We start from the raw sequence: 21686 nt of genomic DNA, 5'->3' as shown, positions 1-21686 counted from the left end.
AAAACAACCAGACTTGATGACATTTAAAATATTCTCCTCCCGTCATCATATTTCATTTCCCCCGAATCCGGGTCCGTCCGTCCTGATTCTGGTTCGCCCTAGTATCTGTTCGCCCTAATACCTGTTTGCCCTGAGTCCGTTCGCCCTGATTTTATTTTTAAGTATAGTGTTGCGTTGTGTGTATATAATTGAATGTGTTGAAGTCGGTCTACAATTTCGCCGAATATTTACGATGACGATGTATCATGTTAAATTGTCTAAAGCTAGCTGCTTTACATGCTATACTAGGTTATAAGTTTCAGTACATTTCAGGACTATAAGTTTTTGAGGACTAAGTTTGTATCTGTATGTAATTACGTTACTAGGAAATATAAGTTTCTGTAAATTTCAGCACCACATTGTATTTTTAAATGTAAAACAACTGAAGACTAAATTATTTGTATGTAATTGAATATGTTGAAGTTTACATTCACCGAATATTTATTTATGATGTGTTCTGTGGTACTGCTATTAGGAAATAAGTTTCTCGGAATTTCAACACTACATTGTATTTTTAAATGTGAAACAACTGAAGACTAAGTTGTTGTCTTGCTTCTACGAGGATAAGTTTCTGACTTATACCTGACATAAAAAAGTTATTTATATATTTAACTTTATTGATACATTTTAACAATTTAAAAATATTCAGTAACAGTTATAACAAGATCAATTCCGAACTGTACGTCGCACACATTTATTTCTTAAACAAATATTTAAAAGCACTAAATAGAATTACTATTAGTGAAACAAATACCAAAAACACAGTCACACTGCTGTACATTGATCACTTGTCATCAGTGTTTTTACCCATCCTTTTTTTATTTATTTATTTTTTTATTTCAAACTGAATTTTACCCATCCAAGCTGACTATTTTATTTGAAAAAAATGTTATTCTCATTATTAATCCATCAAAGACAATTTATATAACAATCAGTGATATCAATGGTTTCAAATGACACCTACTCAGCAATCAAATTCCATCAACAGTAATATTAAAAGTAATTATAAAATAAAGTGTAACAATGCAGCCAAGACTTTTATTTAATTAATATAAATTTGGCAAATATTCTGTATTTAACTTTTAATAGATATACATAAATTTTAATAAATTTTAATATATATATATATATTTCGTTCATTGATGTAACATATACATATCATAAAATGAATATAGGGCGAACAAACCCAGGGCGAACGGACTATCAGGGCGAACAAACTCAGTGCGAACGAACCTAGGGCGAACATGTAATCAGGGCGAACGATCCCGATACCATTTCCCCCCCTCACCTTGACGGATTCAAAACGGGATAATTAAGGATGTACTTAGGTGAAATTAAAAGAAATAAGAGTTTAATATTGGTTCTATAAGTCAAAAGAGCATTAGTGAAGGAACTAAAAAGCTAAAAATATTGATGGGTTGTGGAGCTCTTTTTCGAAATATTTGAGCGGTTAAAGGCTGACTCGGACTTTTACCCAATATTTGCATTGGTATTATTTGGGCCTAAAATCGAAAGAAAAGAAATCAAGAATCTGTTTATTTTTTGGTAAATGAACTTTCATTGGCTATTGAAGTCGTGTATGAAAAGAGAAATGGGTGTTATGGGACAAAATATTTTACCCTGTATCTTAGAAAAAAAAACAAGGAGTCCGAACATCTGACACAAATTCAAAACCTCACCTAAGTACATCCTTAAGTATGCTGTTTCAGACGGCGGTGACTTTGTTAAAGTTGTGGTTATGTCAGTTTAAGGGGAACAACGAATGATAAATCAATGATATTCCGTATGCAGTTGCATAACCATTGGCACATGTCATTTCCATGGAGATTATTAGCCGTCTTTGGCAAAACATTTCGAAATTTTAAATCGCCTTTTTTAATTTTTCGATTTGGTCGTCACTGATGAGTCTTTTGTAGACAAAGCGTGCGTCTGATGTACAATATTTTGATTCTGGTATCTAATAGGAATTTTTTTTAAATTGTGAGAAGGTCAGATTAAGGTTAACCACTTATGATAAATCAAAAATATTTGGTATGCGGTTAAATAAGGACTTGCACATCTCATTTTTGTAACCAGGTTATTTTGGTCGTGTAATAAAATAAAAACCTCAAGATCAATGGATTCGTTTTATTGTTTAATATAAGAAATGACCCATGTTTTTTTCGAAGGTACCAGGGTTCAGTATTTAAAATATGGAATCTTCTACATGATATACGAACAGTATGGTTCAAATATCTGATGATAAAATCAAAGATGTCCATAGATATAAATAAATCAAAGCAACAACACAAAATTATACAACTCAAATAGAATTTCCCTCCAAAATGACATATGACAAAATAAGCCAATTATCACTTAGAAGAGAAAGCTTTAAAATTCAAACTAGTCAAACCATGAGAGTAAACAAATAACCAATATATCAAAACTCACTGAGCAAGAAAAGATCATACAATAAACATAACCAGTGGAGCATGACTAGAAACTACTCACTAAAATTTAGAATTAAAAATATTACACTCATCAAATATATAGTATCACAATATCAACGTATAGTACACAACTAAGAAAACTAAAATCAACACACTACCACATTCCATGCAGATATTTTGGTCCCACGCCTCCAGTAACGGTCTGATGACTTCAATTTCACAGTTTATGTATTCAAGTTTGTGATTAGGTCAGTTTAAGGGGAACGACTAATAATTAGTAAACAGTAGTTTGATATGTACATTCAATCATGATTCATATAATTTGAATACTTGTGAATATTTTACAATTTGATGTATTGAATGTATTTCACCATTTGCATTGTGCTATCAAAATGACACACAGGCGAGAAGCATGGTTTTAGCTGCAATATTTGCATTTTGCATTGAGGTTAAGATTTTGCAAGAGGTGCGAAATATGTCAGAGAGAAATGCAATACATTGTAAATCAAATCAAAGAACAAAAAGAGTTATAAGTCCTTGACATATACAATTCAATAGAATGGATTGCAATATATGTACAAATATGTGTGTATATAAAAACTAATATGTACACACTATTGTGTCTTTATTATGTTATAATGTTACACTATTGTCTCAGATTAGGTTGAAGATTGACGCCTGGTTGAACGTTTAAACTAGCCGCATTGTTATGCACCTGTCGTAAGTCAGGGCTATGTCGATTAGTTGTCGGTTGCTGGTGTGGTTCATAGGTGTTTCTTGTTTCTCGTTTTTTTTATATAGATTATTCCGTTTGTTTTCCTGTTTGAATCGTTTCGCACTAGTCATTTAGGGGCCCTTTATAGCTTGCTATTTTGTGTAAGCCAAAGCTCCATACATTGACCTATAAGTGTTAACTTTTCAAACATTGCGAATTGGACGGAATGTAGAAGATATGGTATGAGTGCCAATGAGACAACTCTCTACAAGAGACCAAATGACACAGAAATTAACAACTATAGGTTATCGTACGGCCTTCAACAATAAGCAAAGCCCATACCGCATAGTCAGCTATAAAAGGCCCCGATATTACAATGTTATAGTGACTTGAGTTACACCAGTATCACTCAGATTGCAATTCTACCTTGACATCTAAGTTTGTATTTAGCCTAGAAATACATATTAAGCCTTGAAAATTGAAAAGTCAGGTTATCCCATTGAACAACCGATTTAGACTTATTACAGGGACTGTATTACATGAGCAACACGACGGGTGCCACATGTTGAGCAGTATTTGCTTACCCTTCTGGGTCACCGAGATAACCCACAGTTTTTTATTGGGTTTATGTTGCTCAGGCGTTATTTTTCTAAGTTGTGTTTTGTGTACCAATGTTTGTATATTTGTCTTTTTCTTGTTTGGCAATGGCGTTGTCTGTTTATTGATGACAAACGAGTTCAAATGTCCCTCTGGTATCTTTCGCCCCTCTTGTAAAAAATAATTTTCTTATCACTGAGTAGTCTTTTGTAGACAAAATGTGCGTCTTCGAGCGTCACTAATGAGTCTTTTGAAGACGAAACCCGCGTTTGGTGTAATTTTTAATTCCTGTATCTATGATGAGCAGATACATGTTTACATAGTTTTGGCTGCTGGATCCAAATTATTGTCACTTTACTCAATTATGATTGTTGCTCAGCATTTTTTTTCAACGAAACTATAAACAACTGTCATACAGGCGGAACGTTTATGTAGCTCAACATATTAACTGGTGAGTGACAATGCCTGTCCAAAGCAGGAGTATGACAGCTGTTTCCCATTCGTTCCATTGGTTGGTGTTATGTAGCTTTTGATTCAATCAGGTTATATATTGATTTACATCAACTGGGTTAATGTCACTGCTGGTGGAAGTTTATCATTGACATGGTCTTAAATATGAATTAACTGTTAACAAAACTTTTTAATTTTTGAAATACTTAGGATATTCTACTCTATGAGTAGATTACCATAGCTGTATTTGGCCATACTTTTCGTAATTTTTGCTCCTCCTCTACAACTTCATACTCTATTTTGTCTTTTCTGATTCGATCATCACTGAATAGTCCTTTTTAGACGAAACGAGCGTCTTCGAGCGTCACTGATGAGTCTTTTGTAGACAAAACGCTCGTCTGGCGTACGATATGTCATCCTTACATTTTGATGAATTATTTTGTAAGTACATATACAAAATCAGTATGGTCCTTTTATATTTCTGTCAATCCATTTTGAGAGATTAAAAAAGGAAAAACATAAAAGGAAAGTGTTTTTGATATCTTAAAACAAAATTAAAAGTATTTTCGATCTTTTGTTTCCTTTTAAAAACAAAATTGAAAATTTCAACATTTGCATTCAATTCCTAATTTCCATTCCAGAAAAATACCAATTGAAGATTGAATACTGTTAAGGTAACTGGGAGGTCTTAATTAAAATCCATAGAATTTTTTAATAATTTGTCAAACTAGTTTATATCATTCTTTTTTCAAAAATATGATAAAAAGTATGGGTCACCAGGCTTATTTTCACGCTACAGGTTGTGCAAAATTGTTAGATTTTGTATAGATAAAACATGGAAAACCCAATTTTCTGTCATAAAACGAAAACGACACCATAGAATTTAGAGATAAAATATGAGAAGATAGCTCTAATAATAATATGCTTTCAGATAAGAAAAAGAAAAATTGGGTCACCGAACTCGTTTTCTTGCTATAAAATAAAATTGGTTAATACCCAACACATTCTATTGTAAAAGTTACTTTATCTGAATTATCTACCCTTACATTTGAGTTGTCTCCCCTTATGTGGCAAAGTTGAAAAAAAATGAATCAAACAAAAAATTTATGTTTTTCTGTAAAATACATCCGTAAATATGATAAAACATGTCATTTTCTGTATTAACAGAAAATGTCTTACATATGAACCACCTTCTACACTCGAAATTTGCACATTTCATTAAAGATCTTGACGATTGTTATCTGGTTTTTCAAAGTTAAAGATGGAGGAAGACACCTTTACATCCACCAAAAATCTATAATGATTTTAATTCTAAGTTGTAAACAAAAAATATAACTTAACTTTTTGATTGAGATATTGTTGCATATGAAACAGTGATTCTAAAATTATCTGATTTCTATCAATTACGAAAAAAAATATTATTTTAAATTCTAGTATCACATTTTGTAAAACGTTCAATTCATTCAGCTAAATGTATTTAAATGAGGAATTTGCCAATTTTTTACATATTGGTACACGCATTAATAAGAGGAATTTTTAGTGATACGAAAACTAGTCTGGTTCAGTAATAAGATCTGATATCAGACCAGAGATGAAGGGGGCGAAGAAAAATCTTCACAATTAGACGCTGGCGCTATTAACTTTTTAAAGTTGAAAGGTAGACATCTAAAGTTATAAGATACTTAATATCCTGCAATCAATGTAACACGCATAATTATTCAGGGCGATGATATTTTATTTTATGTGGAATAAATTAAATTTAATCTATACTATTAAACGAGAAGACCTCATTTTGTGTGTCGCTTCTCTTCCTTCCACAATAAATCAATCATCATGCCTCTGTGTCCTATAGGTAACATGCAAAGTCGCATTTGTCATCCATTCTTATGATTATTCAGATTGAGTTATTTTGGGAGAAAAACGACAAACAAGGAGTTTGGATATGATTCCGTCATCAGACTATATTTAGTCATAGATCAGACTTCCGGTTTGTAACATTCACAAATACAACCAATCGTATGATAGATAACAAAAAAAGAAAAATAAATAAGCCAATCAGAGCGTTCTTAATATAATCATGGTGTTTAGATCACAAGAACCACAACTATTATACCTCCTTATAGATAACAATTATTTTTCGCATTTATCTACATGTAAATAAAGGCAACAGTAGTATACCGCTGTTCAAAACTCATAAATCCATGGACAAAAAACAAAATCGGGGTAACAAACCAAAACCGAGCGAAACGCATTAAATATAAGAGGAGAACAACGACACAACACCGAAACGCAACACACACAGAAACAGACCAATCATCAGACAAAACACCACGAGAATAACAAATGTAACATGAAAACCAAATACATGAATTTGGGATAGACAAGTACCGTGCCACGTCTTATCTCAATATCTCAAAAATAAGAGAAAACACAAACGACTCAACGTTAAAATGCAACACAAAGAGAAACGAACAATATTATAACAATGACCATCTTCCTGACTTGGTACAGGACACTTTTAAAGGGGAATAAAAGTGGTGGGTTGAACCTGGTTTTGTGGCATGCCAAACCTCGCACTTTTATGGCCATGTGAAATATAACATCAAAATGACAACACAGGACTACAATATAAATAAATTGGAGAACACAATTGACAAAGAATCACACGAAAAAACAGCCAACAAAAGGCAACAAGTTCAAAATTTTTAATACGCCAGAAGTGTATTTTGTCCACACAAGACCTATGTGTGACGCACAGATACAAAAGTTTGAAAGCCGAAACGAGTACAAAGTTGAACAGCATCGAGGACCAAAAGATCAAAAACGTTGTGCCAAAAACGGCAAGGGTTTTCTGTTAAGTTACCAGAAAATCCCTATAATTTAGAGTAATTTATACTTTTGCAAACAGTAAATTTAATAAAATGAATATTCATAAGATGTACATGATAAAGCTGAAGTATTAACTAACTACAGGAAACAACTGAAATACATTTACATAACCAGACATTTGAAACACAAAAGTAGACACATCCGAATACGTTTAAACCTCTACTACGATTATCATGGTGTTTAGATCGCAAGAACCACAACTATTAAACTTCCGTATAGAGTACAATTATTTTTCGCGTTTATTTACATGTAAACTACGATTATACTTCTTCAATATATAGAAACTCTCTGTACTCTGTCTACTGGTTTCTTTGAAATGTTAACGTTTACTATCTAAGGGGTCTTACCAGTTGCATATATATTAAGATAAGTAAAACATGTGACACAAGTAAAACCAATCGTATGATAGATAACAACAAGAGGCTGTCACAACGACAGCAAACCGGATTTATTAACATTTATTTGTGTCCTGCAAAATTTAAAATTTGTAAAGCTTTGAACAGTTCATGAGTAAATACACGGACACGACTGGAAACGTCATTTTTCAATCTTTCAAGAACCATAACTCCTGAACGGTAAAAGTCAAAATCGTCATTATTGAACTTGACCTCCATTTCGTCATCAGTAACAACATATTAAAATTTGGGAAGCTTTGTTTGAACAGTTCATGAGTAAATGCAACAACGTGAATGGAAATGTCATTTTTCGATCTTTCAAGAACCATAACTCTTGAACGGTAAAAGTCAAAATCGACATTATTGAACGTGACCTCCATTTTGTCATCAGTAACAACATATTAAAATTTGAAAAGCTTTGGTTGAACAGTTCATGAGTAAATGCACGGACACGACTGGAATAGTCATTTTTCAATCTCTCAAGAACCATAACTCCTGAACGGTAAAAGTCAAAATCGTCATTAATGAACTTGACCTCCATTTTGTCATCAGTAACAACATATTAAAATTTGGAAAGCTTTGGTTGAACAGTTCATGCGTTAATGCACGGACACCACTGAAAATGCCATTTTTCAATCTTCCAAGAACCATAACTCCTGAACGGTAAAAGTCAAAATCGTCATTATTGAACTTGACCTTCATTTTGTTGTCAGTAACAACACATTAAAATTTTAAAAGCTTTGGTTGAACGGTTTATGAGTAAATGCCCGGCCCTCCGCTGTACATCCCCAAATCAATAACCGACATTTTTGTCACAAAAATCGGTTAAAAATGAAAAATAAATAAGCCATTCAGAGCGTTCTCCATATCATGGTGTTTAGATCGCAAGAATCACAACTATTATACCTCCTTAGAGAGGACAATTATTTTTCGCGTTTCATATCATTGTGTTTAGATCACAAGAACCACAATTATTATACCTCCTTAGAGAGGAGAATTATTTTCGGCGTTTATCTACATGTAAACTACGATTATACTACTTTTATATATAGAACCTCTCTGTATTCTGTCAGGGACTTTCTATGTTAGTATAGAAAGTCCTTGATTCTGTCTACTGTTTTCTTTGAAATGTTTACTATTTAAGGGGTCTTACCACTTGCAAATATATTATTAAGTAAAACATGCTCAACTTCATCTAAAACTACCTCGACCGAAAACTTTAACCTGAAGCGGAACAGATGAACTGACGGACGACCGGATGCACAGACTACAAAACATAATGCCCATAAATGGGGCATAAAAATTTATGGTCGAAAGGAAAAATAGTGATTTAACAAAAATGAAAGTAAGGTAGAGATTAGAGGGAGGCATGACCTTTTTCGGGGCGTCGGATCGGGTGTTTTTAAGCTCGGGATTTGGGGATTGATCTTTACGGAATCCGGGAATATATTTTTCGATTTCAATATAAATTTCTTTAAATTCTACATCTCTGGATTTCATGATTTTAGCCCCGGGATTTCGGGATCAGGACCCCTCCGACCACCCCTCAAATTAGCCTAAGTCGGTCTTAGTCATTTATACACGATTCAAATCCTACCATTGGTATGTTAATAAGACTCTAAAAAAAGGCACTGAGGGATTGTCCTAGAAGCATATTTTATTTGACTAATAATGGTCTATATATAAGCAGTTACATTTATTTCATGTTTGAAACGGATCAAATTTTTAATTTGATTTGACTTTTTTCCAAAAGAAGCATTGTAGCAAAGGAGAAGAATACTTGTGGTCTGAGGCCAGAAACACGAAAATAATTGAATTTAACAGAAAGGAAACAAATATCGGACTTTGGAAAAAGGGAGTGGGCTTTAAATTCGCCATACATAATATCTTTTACAAAAAATCATCCTACAACAGTTCACAAGCTGTATATGCCCGCGATTTCGCGGGTGTGTTCTAGTAACTTTTTAAAGTTGAAAGGACAAACCATTTATCACATTTCTTTTTACTGAAGGGTAGAAAGGACCTTGTTTACGCTCGCAAACAAATATTCATTTAATTCATCCATGTCATCATCCTCATCAAAAAAGGTTGGTACTAGGTTTTTTTTATCTGATCTTTGGATGTTCACTGCTCAGTTTCACAAGAAATAACTTTTCATAAAACTAGTATGTCTTGATAGGGAATAAATTGAGGAATAAAAAAGGCAAAAAAATATAGGGGTCAATGTGCTTATTTTCGAGATATTAGCCATTGTAATTTTGGCGGGAAAATGTTCTCTCTTGATTTTTCATAGCTTTGTCATTGACCAGTTAAAGTTCTCAAATACTATTAAAAAGTAAATAAATTTAATAAGAGTTTTACAAATGACTTATATTTATACATGTAAAAGATTTATAAAAAGAAAAATGGGGGTTAATGGGGAAATTTCTTTAAGGATTTCAAATGGATAAAACGAAAGGATTCCGAAAATCTGACAAAAATTTCAAAAAATGACAAGCAGTCATCCTAAAGTGAACAAAATTAAGCCTGAAAATAAAGGCAACAGTATTTTACCGCTTTTCAATAGTGATAAATCGATGGAGGAAGAGGAAAACAATGGAACAACAAAAACAGGGAACTGCAACAAAAACAAACGCCAATAGAAATGAACTATTTGATAACAACTACCAAATTCCTGACTTGCTACGGGACATTTTATGAAAACATGATGAGTTGAACCTGGTATATGGCTTGCAATGCCTACCGCTAATATGGCAATGTTTGAAATAACGCTAAAAGGACAACACTACGTGACAGGAATACATTACAAACACACGATAGAGCACTGAACACAGAGAAGTACATAAATACATAATATGATAGTACACTATAACATGTAAACCACAGAATAACAACGAATTCATGACATGAATTTACGACAGCACAGGACACAACATATAAAATATCAAAAAACAGATATACTTTTTATCCAAGAAACCCATTTTGTTGTAGAAATAGAAAATAAAGTAAGCAATGAATATGCCGCAGATATTTTTCACAGTTTTGGCACAACACAATCAAAAGGTGTGGCTATATTTATTAAAAAAAAACACATAATTCAAAGATAATTGATACTTTTACTGATCAAGAAGATCGCATAATTCTTGTAAATGTTGAAATTAACAACAACATATTTTCTTTGATAAATTTGTATGCACCTAATGAGGAAAAAATGCGAAACACCTTCTTTAAAAATGTAAATAAAATAATTGAAAAACACAGTCTTGGAATTTTAGTAGAAGGGGGAGATATGAATGAAACATTGAGTAGTACAGATAGAAAGAATAATAAAAAGAAAATAGAGAACAAAAAATTACAAATAGTTTGAAAACTTTAATAAAAACAAATAAACTAGAAGATACATGGAGACAATTCCATCCGAAACTATATCAATATACATGGAAACGTAAAAATAAGGACGAAGAGGCAAGTAGAATAGATTATTTTTTAACCGGTAAGGAATTGAGAACTATGATAAAGTCTACAGATATAAGACCAGCCCTGTTTTCTAGTACAGACCATCAGGCAATTTCACTGAAAATTAACTTGTCCAATGATAAAAAAGGTAAGGGTTCTTTAAAATAAACAACAGTATACTTACTGACAAATCTTATAAAGATAAAATAGAAAATGTTATAGACTATGTTATACTTAAAAGTAATTACACTGAAAATCTATCACTATTATGGGACTTGTTTAAAATTGAGTTAAGAGAGTAAACAATACAGTTTTGCAAAAATAAATCTAGGCAAAGGAAAAATGAAATTCAAAATTTGGAAAAAAACTTCAAACATTAGAGGAAAGAAAGGATAATGATTAATTAAGTGAAGAGGAAAAGAATGAAATCAATTTATTAGAAAATGAGATAGAATCTGTTTATAGTTATAAAGCAAAAGGTGCACAGATACGTTCAAGGATAAAATGGATAGAAGAAGGGGAAAAGAATTCTAAATTTTTTCTAGGATTAGAGAAAAGTAGACAAACAAGAAAAAATATAATAGATTTAAAGAACGAGAAAGGGGAGATAATTACAAAACAATCAGAAATACTAAATTTAGAAAAGAAATATTATGAAAAAGTCTATACTTACACTAAACCAGATAAAAAATGTATAAACACATATATTAAGGATACAAATATTAAACAATCATTAAGTAAAGAGGAAAGCAATTCTCTAAATGGACTTCTAACAACAGAAGAATGTACAAAATCAATTTTTCAAATAAAATCAAATAAATCCCCAGGCCTAGATGGACTTTCAGTAGAGTTTTATAGAGAATTTTGGGACAAATTAAAGAATTATGCAATTCAAAGCTTTAATTATTGCTATAAAAAAGGAATGTTATCTGAATCACAAAAAATAGGCCTAATTTCTCTAATATTTAAAAAAGGTGACCCCACTGAATTAGGTAATTACAGACCAACTACAATATTGAATGTTGATGTTAAAATTATTGCATATACATTAGCCCAAAGATTAAAACTTCTGATGTCAAAAATTATCCACACTGACCAAAATGGATACATTAATAACCGTTATATAGGTTTTAATATACGTCAGATACAAGACATTATAGATCATGCAAAAAAGTTAAAAATAAATGGAGCTATACTTTTTCTAGATTTCCCAAAGCCTTTGATTCCCTAGAGTGGGAATTCATGTATCAATCACTAACGACATTTGGTATTGAAAATTCTATGTTAAGATGGGTCAAAACCTTGTATGCAGATATCAAGGCATGTATCTCAAATAATGGATGGATCTCAAGCCCACTGAACATTTTTAGAGAAATTCGTCAAGGATGTCCTTTAAGCGCCATTTTATTTGTCTTTGCAGTCGAAATATTAGCCTGTAGAATAAGAAACGACAATAATTTTAGGGGAATAAATATAAAGTTAGATGGAAAAACACACAGCCTTATAATAAGCCAGTTAGCTGATAATACTACATTGTTTCTCTGCTCTAAAGACGAAATCTCTCAGTGACTTAATATAATTGAAGTATTTGGTTCTTTATCAGGACTTATTTCAAATCGAAGTAAAACTGAAGGATTAGGTTTCGGTAAATTAAAACACATTCAGGACAATTTTGAGAATATTAACTGGAGCAAAGAGACTGTTAAAAGTTTAGGTATTCACTTTGGATATAATAAATCTCAATGTATGAATTTAAACATAGAAAAACAACTTCAAAAATCTGAAAAAAATTCTTAACTCATGGAAAAAAAGAAATTTAACAATGATCGGAAAAGTAACTGTTGTGAAATCTCTCGTTATACCAAATATAACATATTTAGCTTCTGTTACTGATATCGACACAAATTCACTATTTAAGTTTAACTAAATGATTTATGAATTCATTTTGGACCATAAAAAAGAAAAATTAAAAGAAAAACAATTAACATAAAAAACTGAGGGAGGTCTTGGAATGATAGATATTGACAAGTTTATTGATGCAATAAAAACTAAATGGGTGAAAAGATTAATAGAAGGTGAACAGTCAAATTGGAAAATTATTCCCACATTATACTTTAATCAATATGGATCAAATTTTTTAATATTTCACACGAATCTGGATAGTTTAAAATCTACAAATAAAAAAAAACCCACAATTCCTAATTTTTACTTTGAAATATTTAAAACTTGAGTAAGATATGGTGGTGGTCAAACTAATAATCCAGAAAACTTTAGAACCATCAGACAACAAAATATATGGGGTAATAAATACATAAAGTTAAATGGGAACAGTTTAGTTTGTAATCATTGGATAAAAGACAACATAATCTATGTAAATGACATAATTGATTACAAAGGTAGAATATCAAAAGAAAAAAATACTCAATAAGTTAAAATGTAAAAGAAATTGGATTGCTGAAATAATACAGATAAGAAATAGTATGCCAAATCATTGGAAAGATATATTACAAAAACAGAACTCATCAAAAACTATTGTTAAGTGTAAAAAAACAACTATCTTTAAAACAAGGCGCAATTATATATTCTATCAAATGTAAGTAAAGATATTCCTATAGGGTTTACACAATGGCGGAAAGAACTAAATATAGATAAAAATCAACCAAAGATTAAATACACATTAAATTATATTTTCAATTATTTAGAAGACATTAAATTAAAAATGATTCGATGGAAATTATTACATTATATATTACCTGTAGGTACACATCTTTTCACATGGAAAATTAAGAACACCAATTTGTGTTCAGTGTGTGGGGTACCAGATACTTATCAACACAATTTCATGGAATGTACTTATTTTAAAGTTTTTTGGAATAAAATTTGTATTCTATTTAATAAGCTTCATATTGGTGAGCATATAGTTACTTTAAAACACTTAGTAGTAGGATATAAAATAGACTCATTAAATGATATTAACTATCTCTTGACAGTCATCTTATACACTCTACACAAATGCAATTGTATTTCAAATAATAAGATAAATCAAGTTAATGTTTATGAAATATTTAAACAAGAGTATAGATACAGATATTATCTGATGGAGTATAGAAATAAAACAATAAGTAAGATGCTTAAAAATATTCAAAAATATATGTAATTGAAATGTATGATGAGTGAAAATGAATAGCTATGCTAGATTTTATATTGTACATGTATGTTGTAGTTGTTGGTTTTTCAATTTTTGTATGTATAAACAAACAAAACAAGACACTTTATTTATTATACTTTTTAAAAAGTAAAATGATTATAATTCAACACTGATTTGTTTTACACCAAATATCCTCAGGTAATTGTGTGTATATAAAAAAGAAGATGTGGTATGATTGCCAATGAGACAACTATCCACAAAAGACCAAAATGACACAGACATTAACAACTATAGGTCACCGTACGGCCTTCAACAATGAGCAAAGCCCATACCGCATAGTCAGCTATAAAAGGCCCAGATAAGACAATGTAAAACAATTCAAACGAGAAAACTAACGGCCTTATTTATGTAAAAAAAAAATGAACGAAAAACAAATATGTAACACAAAAACAAACGACAACCAACGAATATACAGGCTCCTGACTTGGGACAGGCACATCCATAAATAATGTGGCGGGGTTAAACATGTTAGCGGGATCCCAACCCTCCCCCTAACCTGGGACAGTGGTATAACAGTACAACATAAGAACGAACTATAAAAATCAGTTGAAAAAGCTTAACTCATCAGATGGACAAAAATATAAGTGGACGTGGCCGGGTACTTATACATCCCGACACAAAAAGACACAATGAAAAGATCTGAGAGTACTCGCAGTTATCTGACAGCTAGTTCAAAGCCACTAACAACTAATAAAATAATCATGCATCTAAGACTAAACTATCAATCCGTACACATCCAACATCCAATGGATTTAGTTTAAAGACATCATAAACAGCCAGAGAAAAACATGACCTTGTACAATGCCAAGTTACAGGTATCGACAGAGTGTAGATCCGTGAATATGTATATATATAACATACTTGTAAAATTTAGTTAGCTTTTAATCTACTGATAACAAAATCAATATTTATTCCAATAAAAACAATATTCAATGATCTTATTACGGTGTTGAATAGCTAACCTTTAAGAATAAGCTTTTTTAAAGGAGCGACAAGTTTACATGGATCATTTCTAAATTTCCGGGCACGGTTAACAACCTTTCCGTAAAAATGAGGATGTGCTATCCCGTTTGAAAGTAAGTTTTCTACAGGTACATCCAAACTTCAAAACCAAATCTTTATATCTATGGAAAAATTTAGTAAAGGTTTTCAGTAATTTATGGTAACGATATCCCTGGTTTAATAATTTACCAGTAATACATAGGTTGCGTTCGTTAAAATCAAAAACGTCACAACAGACACGGGCATAGCGAACAAGTTGTGAAATATAAACACCGAAAGATGGTGCCAATGGAACATCACCATCTAAAAATGGAAAATTAACAATAGGGAACGAAAAATCGTCTCTTTTGTCGTAAATTTTAGTGAATAAACTGTGGAGTTTCCCATTTAAAACCGAAATATCTAAATCCAGGAAAGGACAGTTATTACCGAATAAATTTGATTTATTTAAAGTAAGTTCCTTGGGGTAAATTTCAGCAGTATATTGAGAAAATTCTTGATTATTTAACAAAAAAATATCATCAAGATAACGGTAAGTGTTGTTGAATTTATCAATTAAATACAATTTCGACGGGTCTTTACTGAGTTTAGTCATAAACTGTGGTTCGTAACAGTACAAAAACAAGTCTGCTATTAAAGGGACACAATTAGTGCCCATGGGGATACCTACAACCTGTCGATAAACTTTGTTGCCGAAACGTACATAAATTTTATCAAGGAGAAAATTAACAGCTTCAATCATCTCATCACACCTCCAGTAAGTATATCTAGCATATTTATCTTTCTCATTAGAGAAGAAGGCTTTAAATGAGTTGCAGCAAATATATCTATATTCAGCTTTACCAAACGACCATTTAATTAAATAGGAAAACTTTTGTTTAATAAGATAGTGTGGAAGTGTAGTATAAAGAGTAGAAAAATCAAAACTATTAACAGAATCAAAAGGACCATCAAAAGCCCGTAATTTATCTAAAACATCCAAATAATTGTTTACACTCCAAAAATGGTTATCCCAGGCATAGATTACCTTAGCCGTATTTGGCACAACTTTTTGGAATTTTGGATCCTCAATGCTCTTCAACTTTGTACTTGTTTGGGTTTATAAATATTTTTGATTTGAGCGTCACTGATGAGTCTTATGTAGACGAAACGCGCGTCTGGCGTACTAAATTATAATCCTGGTACCTTTGATAACTATTTACACCACTGGGTCGATGCCACTGCTCGTGGACGTTTCGTCCCCGAGGGTATCACCAGCCCAGTAGTCAACACTTCGGTGTTGACATGAATATCAATAATGTGGTCATTTTTATAAATTTCCCGTATAAAAAACTTTGAACTTTTTGAAAAACTAAGGATTTTCTTATCCCAGGCATAGATTACCTTAGCCGTATTTGGCACTACTTTTTGGAATTTTGGATCCTCAATGCTCTTCAACTTTGTACTTGTTTGGGTTTATAAATATTTTTGATTTGAGCGTCACTGATGAGTCTTATGTAGACGAAACGCGCGTCTGGCGTACTAAATTATAATCCTGGTACCTTTGATAACTAATTATACCACTATGTTCATATATTTTATTACAATAGTTTATGATAAGCTTTTTAATAGTAGTTAATGAACTAGTTATGAGCACTGACAGATTAGTTGTAGAACACTTACTAGAGACCGAGATGAAACGATATTTAAATGTTGTTTTTTTGTGTAGTTTAGGTAGCCAATACATAGTAGGGACCTTCAAATGTTCAGAAGAAGCCTTAAGCTTTGATGTGGTTGTGATATGCTTGTTTACTATATGACTCTCTGTGAAGCGGATGGACTTGAATGTAGATGAATTTAAAATTTCATTCTTAAGAACGTCCGTGTAGTATTTACGGCATACCACCACCACATTGTTGGCTGCTTTGTCGGCTGGTACAAACACAAACCGCTTTGAAAGTATTTGAAGTTTATTTCTTAATCTGGAAATAGGTGTATTATGTACTCTATTATTTACTTCTAAATTATTTTCAAAATGTGACATTTTCTTATCTACCACATTCATACATTTATTCAAATAAGAATCAAGAGATTTTTTATCAAATTTTTCCCGTTTTCACCATTTTTTACAAAACGAGGAAAGAGCATCTTTGGTGACTTGACGACATTCTTTCCAATCTATTTTAGATGGAAGACGATATTTTGGTCCTTTTTTCAAAAAGTGTTTAACCTCTCTGTCCTGGACTATATTGAGGTCCCCTGTAATAACATGGCCATAGGGAACATATCTAAACCTGGACGATTCACAGTTTCAAGTTAAGGGAGTATTACTATCTATATTCACGTCTGATGTAACCGACGTATAATTAAAAATTAAACTTCTGCTTGGTTTTTTGTATGTGTATGTAATTATAGGTGGTTCTATATTATCAAAATAGGGAGGTATAAAGTTTTGAACGGTAGAGTCATTAAATATACTAGATAAGTTGATAAAATCAATACCTCTGCTAATATATTTAATTTTCAAAAAATGACGTTTATGATCTTCAGGTTTGTCGATACGGGGGAACAGCCTATGGTGGCAAAAAGCTGTAATGATACGAGAATATTCATACAGTGGGCTGAAGAATGAGATGGTGTCACACTCTTTGAAAATATCGTGTAATTTACTAATGGGTATTTGACCCAGTTTACATAATAATTGATGCCTACCATTATTTTTAAATACAGATAGGAGATTATCAAGTGTATAATTTATACGATGTTTAACTCGTTGATTTCGATTGATACGTTTCCCATGAGACCTATTATTTCGTTGTTTTTTTATCAATAATATTCATGATATCAATAGAGGAAGTAGTAGATATGTTCCCTTCTCCAAGTATATTGTCATTTAGACCCAGGGGATAAGCTGTTTGAAGTCGTTTAATCCAAGACAGTTCGATAATTTTACGGGAATCTTCAAATTGTTTATGCGACTGCCCTTGTTGTTTCTGGACCGTTTCGAGCGGTTGAAATCTAATAAATTTAATATTGTGGTTGTGTTTACCTAAATGTTGATAAATTATGCTTTTGAATTTCTTAGGTTTTCAGAAGCGATATAGATGTTCCTGTGTTCGTTTAAAAAAACTCCCGTCCTGTTTGTCCTACATATTGTATACCACACTTGGGTTTAGTTCATGTAACCAGATAAATGAGGCTTTGGATTTTTCATGTTATGTCACAGAAAAGGGAAAGCGAAAAAGCTCTACCGTTCACTGTTGACCTTATAGTATTATCAGAAGATAATCTAGAACAGGTTTGTCATTTTCTGGTATTGCACGGAAATATTTGTGGATATCCACGTGCATTTTTATTGAATAATCTGGCTGCAGCAGCATTGCCACCTTTAACACAATTATAAAAACTGCTAAATTTAGATGGGGAATTTCGATTGACGGCGGTAGAATTTATATTTGGAATAACGTTTTTATAGTTTTTATATGTTGGTATTAAATCACATGTTAAAACCTTTATTCTTTCTATTATATTTCCAGAAACATTTAAACTTTTTCACTCTAGATACATTTATTTTGTTTCTAGGACAATATTGCTAACGAATAGTATACAATACTTACCAAACAAGTTTTATCTAGCCCAACAATTTATTTTCACAACAAACATGTGCTTCCTTTTGCACTAGCTTTCGGACAATGAATTGGTAACTAATCCAGCACAAAAGGTCAAGTACAAATAATTAACTGTGTCAATGATTATAAACATTGGAAAATGAATACAAATTCGGAAGGCAACTTGATGTTCCGTAAACACGTGATTTATACCATGGAATTTTATTCTTAATATGTATACACTGTATTTAAAAGAATGTATATGTTATATAATTAACACTTTAATAATCTAGTATACTTTACTGAGCTTTTCCCTGGAAATTCAGTAACTAATAACAGGGATACTCGGGCTAACGCTGTAATTCGAGTAAATTGTTAAAACAGCAGATATGTATTAAAAGATATTTACTTGGAAAAAACACCCAAAAAAAATTTAAAAAAAATATATAAAATGGGCGTTGCCTGAATGGATAAACGTCACAAAAAGTGATATATTTTGTGACGTAATATTATCAAAGATAAATTTCTAAAAATAAAATATATCATTATATTTATAGCGTACACGTACAACTGTAATTTGGGATTGAGTTTGTAATGATGTTATTTTATGTTTTTTCTCACCATGACAAAATTAATAAAATAGAAATGTGTTTGTAATGGTGGTGTTATTGTGTTTTTTTCTTACCATGTCGTGGTTTTTTTTCTAAATCAAAACTGTGTATAACAAACAAACCCTGTGCATATAGTTGCTTTATATTAAAATTATATATTAAATGGAATAGTTGATTTATTATCTGTTAGCCTCCCTAAACTTTCATTTTTCAGTAACAGAGGTTGACAACTAGGCATATATAGATGTCCCTTAGTGGGTGTTGAGTTTATTTCAGGTTCACCCCAAGTTGATTTTTTAGTACCTGACAAATAAGACATATGGGAAATGTACCGAAAATACAGAATTTCAACCACAAACGATAAGAAAACACACAATATCCAACCGGACTTACAAAAGAAACTTGATAACTAAATAGATGAATGTTGGTTGTATGAATACCGAGAATCGTCGTGTAGCAACGCTACTTCACAGGCTTAACTCAATCAAAAAACGTAAATTAACACACTATGAACGAATAAGTTTGATCTGCGATGTCTGAATGCAAATGCACAGTTAATAAAATATTAGGGATGCAACGCCCGAATCACCAGTAATATATTCAAAGAAAATGACAAAATAATGAAAACATAATCTGATCACTTGATGGTTTTAAAAGCGGCGAAAGATACCTAAGGGACATTCAAACTTATACTGACAACGCCGTGGCTAAAAAAGAAAAAGATCAACAGACAAACAACAGTACAAAAAAACAAGTCGCAGAAACTAAGGAGCCTGTATTTTGGTCTTTTTCGTTCTTTAATGTGTGCCATATTTGTTTTAATTATACTCTTAGCATAAATCAGGCCGTTGGTTTTACCGTTTGAATTATTTTCCATGTTGTCATGTCAGGGCTTTTATAATTTACAATACGATGTAGGTTTTCCGCATTGCTGAGACCGTGATTCCTACATTCCCGTCTTTTGCTGTTTAGTTGAAAGTTGTTTAAAATGACATTATACCAAATCTTCCGTATAAATTAAATATCAAAAGTGAAAGCTACACATGGTATATGCTCCTTGTTTATTGTTAAAAAACATTATTTGTGACCTTAGACGTCGTGTTTTCATATGTTATATTCCATCTAATATATAGTAATTAGAATTTCTCTAGCTCATAACCATTAAACATGTAAAATATGGTTAACATTTTTGTGTGTTATGTATTATATTACAATGATTTTGAAATAATAATAGGTAATAACTTGTTTTTTGAGCAGGAAAAATCGTATTGCAAAATTCTTCGAATTTAGTTTCAAACATATTGATTTTATCCTGTTACTCAATAAGTCACTTTTCAGTAAGTGCTTGCATTTTTATATATTTGATTGACTTTAAACTATTGTCCTTAAATGCTACTAATAGCCGATTGTTTTATTTTTTTCAACATTACTATAGACAGACAAGATGAATGAAAAATATAGAGAATGCTTTATGGTTGATTTACGCCACATAAGTATAATGCTTTATCGGTGCAAACGGTTACAAAAATGAAAACACAATTTCAAAGGAACAGACAATCAGAAATAGGAGATAAAAAATTAACGAATTCATCACAGATAAAAAGATAACATTTATCGCAAAACACGCGCATTCTGTCTTAAAAGACTCATCAGTAACGCTCGAATAAAAAACGATGAATAGGCAAAAATAATGTACGAACCTAAAAAAAACATTGAGAATCCAAAATTCCGAAAGGTTTTGCCAAATACAGCATAGGTAATCTGATCCATGGGTAGAAAATCATTAGTTTTCGATAAAGTCTTCAAAAATATGTCGCATGAATGTTTTCACCACATGTCCGTTTATTTTAATAAAAAAAAAAAAAGGCTTCAAAGGGAAATTTAAAACGGAAAGTCACTTAATAAAAAGCACAAACACATTTAACGAATGGCAAACAACTGTCATACTCCTGACTTGGTACAGGCAATTCATTATGTAGTGGAATAAACCATGTTTTATAGCTAGCTAAACATCTGACTTGTATGACAGTCGCATATAATTCCATTATAATGACAAGAAATTGTGAGCAAATCAAACAGACATAATAGATAAAAACGTCAAAAATAAGTGTACAGCATTCAACACTGTTATATATCAAATATCCAAAGGGATTTGGTAGATTTGGAATGCCAAGGATAATCGTGTGGTGACACTGACAAATGCGAAAAAAAAAATAATGGCAATGTTTTTATTTTTCAAAGATGTGATCGTAACGATCATAAGTATAAAAAGCCACATAATTTCAGGAAATAACTTGATTAAAACGTA

The 21686-nt window shown here is 31.6% G+C and overlaps 1 protein-coding gene across 1 annotated transcript in view; it reads right to left on the bottom strand.

The window, feature by feature from the left end:
- The window catches only part of LOC143076365 (uncharacterized), a 34270-nt gene that overhangs the window by 11832 nt on the left and 752 nt on the right, over positions 1-21686 (bottom strand). The window lies entirely within an intron of this gene.

Source organism: Mytilus galloprovincialis, chromosome 5 (genome assembly GCF_965363235.1).
Source record: "Mytilus galloprovincialis chromosome 5, xbMytGall1.hap1.1, whole genome shotgun sequence".
Taxonomy (NCBI): domain Eukaryota; kingdom Metazoa; phylum Mollusca; class Bivalvia; order Mytilida; family Mytilidae; genus Mytilus; species Mytilus galloprovincialis.
The sequence above is the reverse complement of the archived record's forward strand: the minus strand, read 5'-3'. Positions and strand labels throughout refer to the sequence as shown.